The 12,525-nt window shown below is 47.2% G+C and overlaps 1 protein-coding gene across 1 annotated transcript in view; it reads left to right on the forward strand.

Annotated features, from left to right (window-relative positions):
* Positions 1-6,668: 6,668 nt before the first annotated feature.
* Positions 6,669-12,525, forward strand: part of B4GALT2 (beta-1,4-galactosyltransferase 2) — a 126,621-nt gene continuing 120,764 nt past the window's right edge. The window contains exon 1 of the mRNA XM_073593973.1: positions 6,669-6,906. The gene's annotated coding sequence lies outside the window, so the exon portion shown is untranslated. The remainder of the gene's footprint in view (positions 6,907-12,525) is intronic.

Genomic DNA, 12,525 nt, shown 5'->3' on the forward strand with positions numbered 1-12,525 from the left:
ATGATCGGTAGGATGGAGATGGGAAGGGATGAAGATGGGAGGGGGAGTGAAGGTGGGGGTAGTAGTAGCAGTGGATGATGGGGGTCTTGGGGCGTTGGTAGAGGTGGGTCTGTAATACAATGATCGGTAAGATGGAGATGGTAAGGGATGAAGATGGGAGGGGGGAGTGAAGGTGGGGGTAGTAGTAGCCGTGGATGATGGGGGTCTTATAGCGTTGGTTAGTGGTGGGTCTGTAATACAATTATCGGTAGGATGGAGATGGGAAGTGATGAAGATGGGAGGGGGGAGTGAAGGTGGGGGTAGTAGTAGCAGTGGATGATGGAGGTCTTGGGGTGTTGGTAGAGGTGGGTCTGTTATACAATGATCTGTAGGATGGAGATGGGAAGGGATGAAGATGGGGGTAGTAGTAGCAGTGGATGATGGAGGTCTTGGGTTGTTGGTAGAGGTGGGTCTGTAATACAATGATGGGTAGGATGAAGATGGGAAGGGATGACGATGGGGAGGGGGGAGTGAAGGTGGAGGTAGTAGTAGCAGTGGATGATGGAGGTCTTGGGTTGTTGGTAGAGGTGGGTCTGTAATACAATGATCGGTAGGATGGAGATGGGAAGGGATGAAGATGGGAGGGGGAGTGAAGGTGGGGGTAGTAGTAGCAGTGGATGATGGAGGTCTTGGGTTGTTGGTAGAGGTGGGTCTGTAATACAATGATCGGTAGGATGGAGATGGGAAGGGATGAAGATGGGAGGGGGAGTGAAGGTGGGGGTAGTAGTAGCAGTGGATGATGGGGGTCTTGGGGCGTTGGTAGAGGTGGGTCTGTAATACAATGATCGGTAAGATGGAGATGGTAAGGGATGAAGATGGGAGGGGGGAGTGAAGGTGGGGGTAGTAGTAGCCGTGGATGATGGGGGTCTTATAGCGTTGGTTAGTGGTGGGTCTGTAATACAATTATCGGTAGGATGGAGATGGGAAGTGATGAAGATGGGAGGGGGGAGTGAAGGTGGGGGTAGTAGTAGCAGTGGATGATGGAGGTCTTGGGGTGTTGGTAGAGGTGGGTCTGTTATACAATGATCTGTAGGATGGAGATGGGAAGGGATGAAGATGGGAGGGGGAGTGAAGGTGGGGGTAGTAGTAGCAGTGGATAATAGGGGTCTTGGGGTGTTGGTAGAGGTGGGTCTGTAATACAATGATCGGTAGGATGGAGATGGGAAGGGATGCTGATGGGGAGGGGGAGTGAAGGTGGGAGTAGTAGTAGCAGTGGATGATGGGGGTCTTGAAGCGTTGGTTAGTGGTGGGTCTGTAATACAATTATCGGTAGGATGGAGATGGGAAGTGATGAAGATGGGAGGGGGGAGTGAAGGTGGGGGTAGTAGTAGCAGTGGATGATGGGGGTCTTGGGGTGCTGGTAGAGGTGGGTCTGTAATACAATGATCGGTAAGATGGAGATGGGGGGGGATGATGGAGGATTGGTGATGGTAGGGAGAGTAGTAGGCTTAGTTGTAGCAATGGATGATGGGGGTCTCGGGGTGTCGGTAGAGGACTGTCTGTAATACAATGATCTGTAGAATAAAGATGAAAGTGGGGAGGGGAAGAGTGATGGGGGGAGTAGTAGTGGATGATGGGGTCTCAGGATGTTGGTAGAGGAGGGTCTGTAATACAATGATCTGTAGGATGAAGATGGGAGGGGTGATGGTTGGGGGAGTAGTAGTGGATGGTGGGGGCCCTGTTTATAATCCAGTGAGAAGGCATGAAGATGGGAGGGGTGGAGTGATGATGAGGGTAGTAGTGGATGATGGGGGGGGGGGGGGTCCTGTCTGTAATGCAGTGATCTGTAGGGTGGGGATGGGAGGGGATGAAGATGGGGAGGGGAATGCAATGAGTGATAATGGGGGTAGTAGTAGTAGTGAATGATGGGGGTCCTATCTATAATACAATGATCTGTAAGATAGGGATTGGAGAAGGGAAGGGAGAAGTGATGATGGGGTAGTAGTGGATGATGGGGGTCCTGTCTATAATACAATGATCTGTAGGATAGGGATAGGAGGGGATGGAGATGGGAGGGGTGATGATGGGGGTAGTGGTTTGGATGATAGGGGTCCTGTCTGTAATCCAGTGATCCGTAGGATGGGGATGAGGATGAGAGGGGGAGAGAAGGGGAGCGGTGATGATGGAAGTGGTAGTAGTGGATGATGAGGATCCTGTCTGTAATCCAGTGATCTGTAGGATGGGGATGTGAGAGGGTGGAGATGGGAGGGGTGATAAAGGGGGTGGTAATAGTAGTAGTGGATGATGGGAGTGCTGTTTCTAATCCAATGATCCCTTTGATGGGGATGGGATGGGAGGGGAGGGGTGATGATGGGGTTAGTAGTGATAGTAGTGGATAGTGTGGGTCCTGTCTGTAATTCAATGATCCCTATGATGGGGAGGGGAGAGGATGGAGATGGGAGGGGTGATGATGGGGGTAATAGTAGTGGTGGATGATGGGGGTGCGGTCTGTAATCCAATGATCCCGATGATGGGGAGGGGATGGAGATAGGAGGGGTGATGATGGGGTGGTAGTAGTAGTGGATGATGGGGGTGCTGTCTGTATTCCAATGATCCTTATGATGGGTTAGGGGAGAGGATGGATATGGGAGGGGTGATGATGGGGATTGTGGTAGCGGATGATGGGGGTCCTGTCTGTATTCCAATGAGCCCTAGGATGGGTATGGGAGGGGATGGAGATGGAAGATGATAGGGGTAGTAGTGGATTATGGGGGTGCTGTCTGTAATCCAATGATCCCTATGATGGCAATAGGGGGGTGATGATGGGAGAGGTAGTAGTATTGGATGATGGGGGTGCTGTCTGTATTCCAATGATCCTTATGATGGGTTAGGGGAGAGGATGGAGATGGGGGATGATGTGGGTGGTAGTAGTAGTGGATGATGAGTGTCCTGTATGTAATTCAATGATCCCTATGATGGGTATGGGAGGAGATGGAGATGGGAGAGGTGATGATGGGGGTGGTAGTAGTAGAGGATGATGGGGGTCCTGTCTGTTATCCAATGATCCTTATGATGGGGATGGAGATGGGAGGGGTTATGATGGGGGTGGTAGTAGTAATGGATGATGGGGGTCCTGTCTGTATTCCAATGATGGTGATGGGAGAGGATGGGGAGGGGTGATGATGGGGTGGTACCAGTAGTGGATGATGGGGTCCTGTCTGTATTCTAATGATCCCTATGATAGGGATGGAGATGGGAGGGATGATGGGGGTAGTAGTAGTAGTGTATGATGGGGGTCCTGTCTGTATTCCATTGAATACCTATGATAGGGATGGAGATGGGAGGGGTGATGATGGGGGTGGTAATAATAGTGGATGATGGAGGTGCTGTCTGTAATCGAATGATCCATATGATGGGGAGGGGAGAGGATGAAGAGAGGAGGGGTGATGATGGGGGTGGTAGTAGTAGTGGATGATGGGGGTGCTGTCTGTATTCCAATGATTCGTATAATGGGTTAGGGGAGAGGTGGTAGTAGTAGTGGATGATGGGGATCCTGTCTGTAATATAGTGATCCATATGATTGGGAGGGGAGGGATGGAGATGGGAGGGGTGTTGATGGGGGTGGCAGTAGTAGTGGATGATGGGGGTGCTATCTGTATTCCAATTATCCCTATTATAGGGATGGAGATGGGAGAGGTGATGATGGGACTGGTAGTACTAGTGGATGATGGGGGTCCTGTCTATATTCCAATGATCCAGGGATGGCGAAGGGAGGGGTGTTAATGGGGGTGGCAGTAGTAGTGGATGATGGGGGTGCTATCTGTATTCCAATGATCCCTATGATAGGGGTGGAGATGGGAAGGGTGATGATGGGGTGGTAGTAGTAGTGGATGATGAGGGTTCTATCTGTATTCCAATGATCCCTAGGATAGGGATGGAGAGGCAAGAGGTGATGATGAGGGGTGGTAGTAGTAGTGGATGATGGGGGTGCTATCTGTATTCCAATGATGGGGATGGGGAGAGGATGGAGAGGGAGGGGTGATGATGGGGGTGGTAGTAGTAGTAGATGATGGGGATTCTTTCTGTAGTCCAATTATCCCTATGATAGGGATGTAGAGAGGAGGGGTGATGATGGGGGTGGTAGTAGTAGTGGATGGTGGGGGTGCTATCTGTATTCCAATGATCCTTATGATAGGGATGGAGATGGGAGGGGTGATTATGGGGGTAGTAGTAGTATTGGGTGATGGGGGTCCTGTCTGTAATCCAGTGAGCCCTATGATGGGGAGGGATGGAGATGGGAGGGGTGAGGATGGGAATGGTAGTAGTAGTGGATGATTGGGGTGCTATCTGTATTCCAATGATCCCTATGATAGGGATGGAGAGGGGAGGGGTGATGATGCAGGTGGTAGTAGTAGTGGATGATGGGGGTGCTGTCTGTATTCCAATGATGTGGATGGGGAGAGGATGGAGAGGGGAGGGGTGATGATGGGGGTGGTTAGTAGTAGTGGATGATGGGAGTCCTGTCTGTATTCCAATGATGGGGATTGGGAGAGGATGGAGAGGGGAGGGTGATGATGGGGGTGGTAGTAGTAGTGGATGATTGGGGTGCTACCTGTATTCCAATGATCCCTATGATAGGGATGGAGATGGGAGGGGTGATGATAGGGGTGGTAGTAATAGTGAAGGATGGAGGTGCTGTCTTTAATCTAATGATCCCTATGATGGTGAGGGAAGGGGTGGAGATGGGAGGGGTGATGATGGAAGTGGTGGTAGTAGTGGATGATGGGGGAGCTATCTGTATTCCAATGATCCCTATGATAAGGATGGAAATGGGAGGGGTGATGATGGGAATGGTAGTAGTAGTGGATGATGGGGGTCCTGTCTGTTTTCCAATGATCCCTATGATAGGGATGGAGAGGGGAGGGGTGATGATGGGGGTGGTAGTAGTAGTAGTGGATGATGGGGGTGCTATCTGTATTCCAATGATCAACATATGATAGGGATAGAGGGGGGAGGTGTGATGAATGGGGTGGTAGTAGTAGTGGATGATGGGGGTCCTGTCTATATTCCAATGAGGGGATGGCAGGTGATGGAGAGGGGAGATGGGAGGGTTGATGATGGGGGTGGTAGTAGTAGTGGATGATGGGGTGCTGTCTGTATTCCAATGATGGGGATGGGAGGGGGTGGAGAGGGGAGGGGTGATAATGGGGGTGGTAGTAGTAGTGGATGATGGGGGTGCTGTCTGTATTCCAATGATCCCTATGATAGGGATGGAGAGGGGAGGGGTGATAATGGGGGTGGTAGTAGTAGTGGATGATGGGGGTGCTGTCTTTATTCCAATGATCCCTATGATAGGAATGGAGAGGGGAGGGGTGGTTATGGGGGTGGTGGTAGTAGTGGATGATGGGGGTGCTGTCTGTATTCCAATGATCCCTATGATAGGGATGGAGAGGGGGGGTGATAATGGGGGTGGTAGTAGTAGTGGATGATGGGGGTGCTGTCTGTATTCCAATGATCCCTATGATAGGGATGGAGAGGGGAGGGGTGATAATGGGGGTGGTAGTAGTAGTGGATGATGGGGTGCTGTCTGTTTTCCAATCATGGGGATGGGAGGGTGTGGAGATGGGAAGGGTGATGATGGGGGTGGTAGTAGTAGTGGATGATGGGGGTGCAATCTGTATTCCAATGATTAACATACGAAATGGGATGGAGGGGGAGGTGTGATGATTGGGGTGGTAGTAGCAGCGGATGATGGGGGTCCTGTCTATATTCAAATGATCCCTTTGATAGTGAGGGGAGGGGTGATGGTGAGGGTGGTAGTAGTAGTGGATGATGGGGGTGCTATCTGTATTCCAATGATCCCTATGAAAGGGATGGAGAGGGGAGGGGTAGTGATGTGGGTGGTGGTAGTAGTAGTGGATGATGTGGGTCCTGTCTTTATTCCAATGAGGGGATGGGAGGTGATGGAGAGGGGAGGGTGATGATGGGGGTGGTAGTAGTAGTGGATGATGGGGATCCTGTCTATATTCCAATGATCCCTATGATAGGGATGGAGAGGGGAGGGGTGATGATGGGGGTGGTAGTAGTAGTGGATGATGGGGGTGCTGTCTGTATTCCAATGATGGGGATTGAGAGGAGGGGGTGATAATGGGGGTGGTAGTAGTAGTGGATGATGGGGGTGCTGTCTGTATTCCAATGATGGAGATGGGAGGTGATGGAGAGGGGAGTGGTGATGATGGGGGTGGTAGTTGTAGTGGATGATGGGGGTGCTGTCTGTATTCCAATGATCCTTATGCTAGGGATGGAGATGGGAGGGTGATGATGGGGGTGTAGTAGTAGTGGAAGGTGGGGGTGCTTTCTGTATTGCAATGATCCCTATGATAGGGATGGAGAGGGATGATGATGGGGGTGGTAGTAGTAGTGGATGATGGGGGTGCGGTGCTGTCTGTATTGCAATGATCCCTATGATGGGGATGGAGATGGGAGGGTGATAATGGGGGTGGGAGGTGATGGAGAGGGGAGTGGTGATGATGGGGGTGGTAGTTGTAGTGGATGATGGGGGTGGTAGTAGTAGTGGATGGTGGGGGTGGTAGTAGTAGTGGATGATGGGGGTGGTAGTAGTAGTGGATGGTGGGGGTGCTGTCTGTATTCCAATGATCCCTATGATGGGGAGGGGAGAGGATGGGGGGAGAGGGGGAGGGTTTGGGTCCTCCTGCTCCTCCTCTATGATCGCTCCGGCTCTCCGTAGTGTCTGGTTGGAATATCTGGGGGTTCGGGCGGATTGTGGTTGTGTGTCGGGTGTACACCCTACAGTGCAGCGTCCACCCGCCGGGGGCGGGGCCGGGAGACGATGAGCCCGGCCCGGGGGAGAAGAGCTGAGCTGGCCGGGCTCCGGGCTTCCAGGAGGAGAAGCAGCTGACACCCGGGGTGAGTCCGCACACCCGCATCCTCATCTCCCTCCACCCGACACCATCCGAGCCCCGACCTCCGGGCATTGTTCTATCTGCAGCCGAGAGACCCCCCCAATACATTGTATAGAGAGCATCCCATTTAACACACAAAGATCCGCCAATACATTGTATAGAGAGCCCCCCATTGAACACACACATCCCCCAATACATTGTATAGAGAGCCCCCCATTTAACACACAAAGATCCGCCAATACATTGTATAGAGAGCCCCCCATTGAACACACACATCCCCCAATACATTGTATAGAGAGCCCCCCATTTAACACACAAAGATCCGCCAATACATTGTATAGAGAGCCCCCCATTGAACACACACATCCCCCAATACATTGTATAGAGAGCCCCCCATTGAACACACATTGATCACCCAATACATTGTATAGAGAGTGCTCCCCTCATATAATGTATATACATAGATCCCCCCTCTATACATTGTATACACATATATCCCCTCTATAAACTTTGCATATTCATACAGTATAACCCCTCTAATATACTCTGGATACACACATTTCCCCTTTATATACATTATCTACACATATCCCATCTATATACATTGTATTCACATAAATACCCTCCCTATACATTGTATACAGATATATATCCCCTCTCTATACATTCTATACAGAAATATATCCCCTCTCTATATGTTAGATTACTCAATATCTTTTTTTCTACACATTGTATATAGATCCACTGTATATCCCATATCCATATACTGTATCCACATATATACCTCTCTATATACCATTATATCCCCTTTCTATGCAATTGTTTCTTATATATCCCCTCTCTTTCCATTATATCCAATTTGTATCCTCTTTATTCATTGTATTCACATATATTTCCCCTCGCTATACATTGTATCCACATATATCCCATCTCTATACATTGTCTCCACATATATCCCCTCTCTATACATTGTCTCCACATATATCCCCTCTCTATACATTGTATCCACATATATCCCCTCTCTATACATTGTATCCACATATATCCCCTCTCTATACATTGTATTCACATATATCCCCTCTCTATACATTGTATCCACATATATCCCATCTCTATACATTGTCTCCACATATATCCCCTCTCTATACATTGTCTCCACATATATCCCCTCTCTATACATTGTCTCCACATATATCCCCTCTCTATACATTGTCTCCACATATATCCCCTCTCTATACATTGTCTCCACATATATCCCCTCTCTATACATTGTCTCCACATATATCCCCTCTCTATGCATTGTCTCCACATATATCCCCTCTCTATACATTGTCTCCACATATATCCCCTCTCTATACATTGTCTCCACATATATCCCCTCTCTATACATTGTCTCCACATATATCCCCTCTCTATACATTGTCTCCACATATATCCCATCTCTATACATTGTCTCCACATATATCCCCTCTCTATACATTGTCTCCACATATATCCCCTCTCTATACATTGTATCCACATATATCCCATCTCTATACATTGTATCCACATATATCCCCTCTCTATACATTGTATCCACATATATCCCCTCTCTATACATTGTATTCACATATATCCCCTCTCTATACATTGTATTCACATATATCCCCTCTCTATACATTGTATTCACATATATCCCCTCTCTATACATTCTATCCACATATATCCCCTCTCTATACATTGTATTCACATATATCCCCTCTCTATACATTGTATTCACATATATCCCCTCTCTATACATTGTATTCACATATATCCCCTCTCTATACATTCTATCCACATATATCCCCTCTCTATACCCTCTCTATACATTCTATTCACATATATCCCCTCTCTATACATTGTATCCACATATATCCCCTCTCTATACCCTCCCTATACATTCTATTCACATATATCCCCTCTCTATACGTTGTATCCACATATATCCCCTCTCTATACATTGTATCCACATATATCCCCTCTCTATACCCTCCCTATACATTCTATTCACATATATCCCCTCTCTATACATTGTATTCACATATATCCCCTCTCTATACATTCTATCCACATATATCCCCTCTCTATACCCTCTCTATACATTGTCTCCACATATATCCCCTCTCTATACCCTCCCTATACATTCTATTCACATATATCCCCTCTCTATACGTTGTATCCACATATATGTGATCCATGTGAGGTTCTCTATATCTTCTGTATGGGGGGGGTACGCTGTTTGTGAATCACACAGAGAGGAAATCTGCTGTTTACATTGTATCCACATAAACAAAGAGCCTTGTGTCAACCCCCCCCCCCCATAAATCGCTGGCTGCGTTTCATTTCTGTGCTGCATAAAAGTTGACAATGCATTATCATTATCTCCCGACTGCCTCTAATTGTGTTTATCATGCTGCAAAAAAGCTGCTCTTCAGCTGAGATCTTCTCTGTGTCTTCATGGAGAGGCCAGCGAGGCCCAGCAGCCTTCAGACTGGCGCCTGGCCAGAGAAGAGGCCTAGTCAGGGGGACCAGTACTGGGGCCACAATACAATGCAGGGATGTGGATTGTCTCTGCACTGCAATCAGCTTGTCTGGAGGGATTGCGAGCTGCAGAAGTGGCTGAATACAGCGCAGGGAGGTAGCGGAGGGGGCTCTGTTATCGGGGCAGCTGGGGGTGGGGGGCTGGGGGCAGGGGGAATCCCAGGGGCAGGCCTGCTCTTGTCAATGAGGATCAGTAACTGAAAAGGAGCTTGTTCTGAAATATAGACTGCTGGTAAATTTTAAGATAGAAGGAAATTCCCCCTATGCACCCCATAGATGGAGGGGGCTTTGTGGTATCAGAGGCTGTAGCTGGATAATGTAGGGTTTATACCCCCTATTGGATGGCTGACATCTCAGAACGTTTCTGTAGGCTTGATGAAGTCTATGAGTAAGGCATAGTCTATGGGTAAGGTGCAGTCTACTGGAAAAGGGTAGTCTATGGGTAAGGTGCAGTCTACTGGAAAAGGGTAGTCTATGGGTAAGGTGCAGTCTACTGGAAAAGGGTAGTCTATGGGTAAGGTGCAGTCTACTGGAAAAGGGTAGTCTATGGTTAAGGGGTTGTTGATGGGTAAAGTATAGTCTACTGGAGAATGGTAGTTTATGGGTAAGGTGTAGACTAAGGTTAATTGGTTGTTACTGGGTAAAGTATAGTCTACCGGAGATTGGTAGTCTACTGGTAAGGTGAATTCTATGGGTAAGGCGTAGACTATGGGTAAGGTGTAGATTACAGGTAAGGCGTAGTCAAAAGTTAAAGCATAGTCTAAGCTGTCATCTATGGGTATGGCGTAGGCTATGGGTGAGGTGTAATCTAAGTCTACGTTTAAGCTATCATCTATGGATAAGGTGTAGTCTATAGGTAAGGTTTATACTGCAGGTAGGGTGGATAATGTGTAGTCTCTGAATAAGGTGTAGACTACAGGTAGGGTGTACACACAGGTAAGGTGTAGTCTATGTATAAGATGAAGTCTATGGGTTGTAGTTTGTAGATAAGGTGTAATTTACAGATAAGGTGCAGTCTACAGGTATAGTGTCTATGGGTATGGTGTAGTCTACTGGAAAAGGGTAGTCTATAGGTAAGGCGTAATCTACGTGTAAGGTGTAGTCTATGGGTAAGGTTTATTCTGTAGGTAGGGTGTAATCTATGGGTAATGTGTAGACTATGGGTAAGGTGTAGTATATGGGTTAGGCATATTCTGTGGGTAAGGTGAACTCTATGGATAACATTAAGTCTATGGGTAAGGTTAGTTTGTAAGTAAGGTGTAGCTTTTAGGTAAGGTGCAATCTATGGGTAAGGTGTAGTCTACAGATAAGGCATAGTCTGTGGGTAAGGTGTAGTCTACAGTACAGGTATAGTCTATGGGTAAGGCATAGTCTGTCATTATGGGTAAGGTGCGTGTGTGTGTGTGTGTGTGTGTGTGTGTGTGTGTGAGAGTGAGTGAAATGTAGCCTGTAAGTAAGGTATAGTCAATGGGTAACTTGTAGTATACAGGAAAGGTGTAGTCCATGGGTAACTTGTAGTCTACAGGTAGGGTGTAGTCCATGGTTAAATAATAGTCTACAGGTGAAGAGTAGTCTATGTATAAGGCGCAGTCTAAGGGTCAGGTGTAGTCTATGCATAAGTTGTTGTCTATGGGTAAGTTGTAGTCTGGTAAGGTGTAATCTATAGGTAATGTGTAGTCTACAGGTGAGGTGTATTATATGGGTAAGGTGTAATCTTCAGGTAAGATGTAGTCAATGCATGGATAAGATGAGTTTATGGGTAAGTTGTGGTTTGTAGGTAAGGTGTAGTCTGCAGATAAGGCATAGTATGTGGGTAAGGTGTCATTTACAGATAATGTTTTTTTTTTTACGAAAGGCAAATCCACTTTGCACTACAAGTGCAAACTACAAGTGCACTGGAAGTGCAGTCGCTGTAGATCTGAGGGGGACATGCAAGGGAATTAAAAAAACAGCATTTTAGCTTGCATATGATTGGATGATAAAATCAGCAGAGCTTCCCCTCGTTTCAGATCTACCCCTCAGATTTACCGTGACTGCACTTCCAAGTTCACTTTCAGTGCAATTTCAAGTGGATTATGCACTTGTAGTTTGCACTTGTAGTGCAAAGCGGATTTGCCTTTCGTAAATAACCCCCATTATCTGTAAATGACACCTTACCCACATACTATGCCTTATCTGCAGACTACACCTTGCCTACAAACTACAACTTACCCATAAACTTCATCTTATCCATGCATTGACTACATCTTACCTGTAGATTACACCTTACCCATAGAATATGCCCTACCCATATAATACACTACACAGACTACTACATAGTCTACAGGTGAGGTCTGCAGGTATAGTGTAGAAAACTGGTAAGGCATAGTGTATGGGTAAGATGTGGTCTACAGTTAAGGAATACTGTATGAGCAAAGAGTATTTACTTTAGTTTTAAGGTAAGGTGTAGCCTGTAGGTAAGGTATAGTCTATGAGTAACTTGTAGTCTTCTGGTAAGGTGTGGTCTATGGATATCTTTTAGTCCTGTAGGTAAGGTGTAGTTTATGGTTAAGGTATAGCCTGTAGGTAAGGTGTAGTCTATGGGTAGATCATAGTCTGCAGGTAAGGTGTAGTCTATGGGTAGATCATAGTCTGTAGGTAAGGTGTAGTCTATGGGTAGATTGTAGTCTATGGGTAGATCATAGTCTGTAGGTAAGGGGTAGTCTATGGGTAGATCATAGTCTGCAGGTAAGGTGTAGTCTATGGGTAGATCATAGTCTGCAGGTAAGGTGTAGTCTTTGGGTAGATTGTAGTCTGTAGGTAAGGGGTAGTCTATGTGTAGATCATAGTCTGTAGGTAAGGGGTAGTCTATAGGTAGATCATAGTCTGCAGGTAAGGTGTAGTCTATGGGTAGATCATAGTCTGTAGGTAAGGGGTAGTCTATGGGTAGATCATAGTCTGTAGGTAAGGGGTAGTCTATGGGTAGATCATAGTCTGTAGGTAAGGGGTAGTCTATGGGTAGATCATAGTCTGCGGGTAAGGGGTAGTCTATGGGTAGATCATAGTCTGCGGGTAAGGGGTA

The sequence above is a fragment of the Aquarana catesbeiana genome, linkage group LG07, assembly GCF_042186555.1.
Source record: "Aquarana catesbeiana isolate 2022-GZ linkage group LG07, ASM4218655v1, whole genome shotgun sequence".
Taxonomy (NCBI): Eukaryota; Metazoa; Chordata; class Amphibia; order Anura; family Ranidae; genus Aquarana; species Aquarana catesbeiana.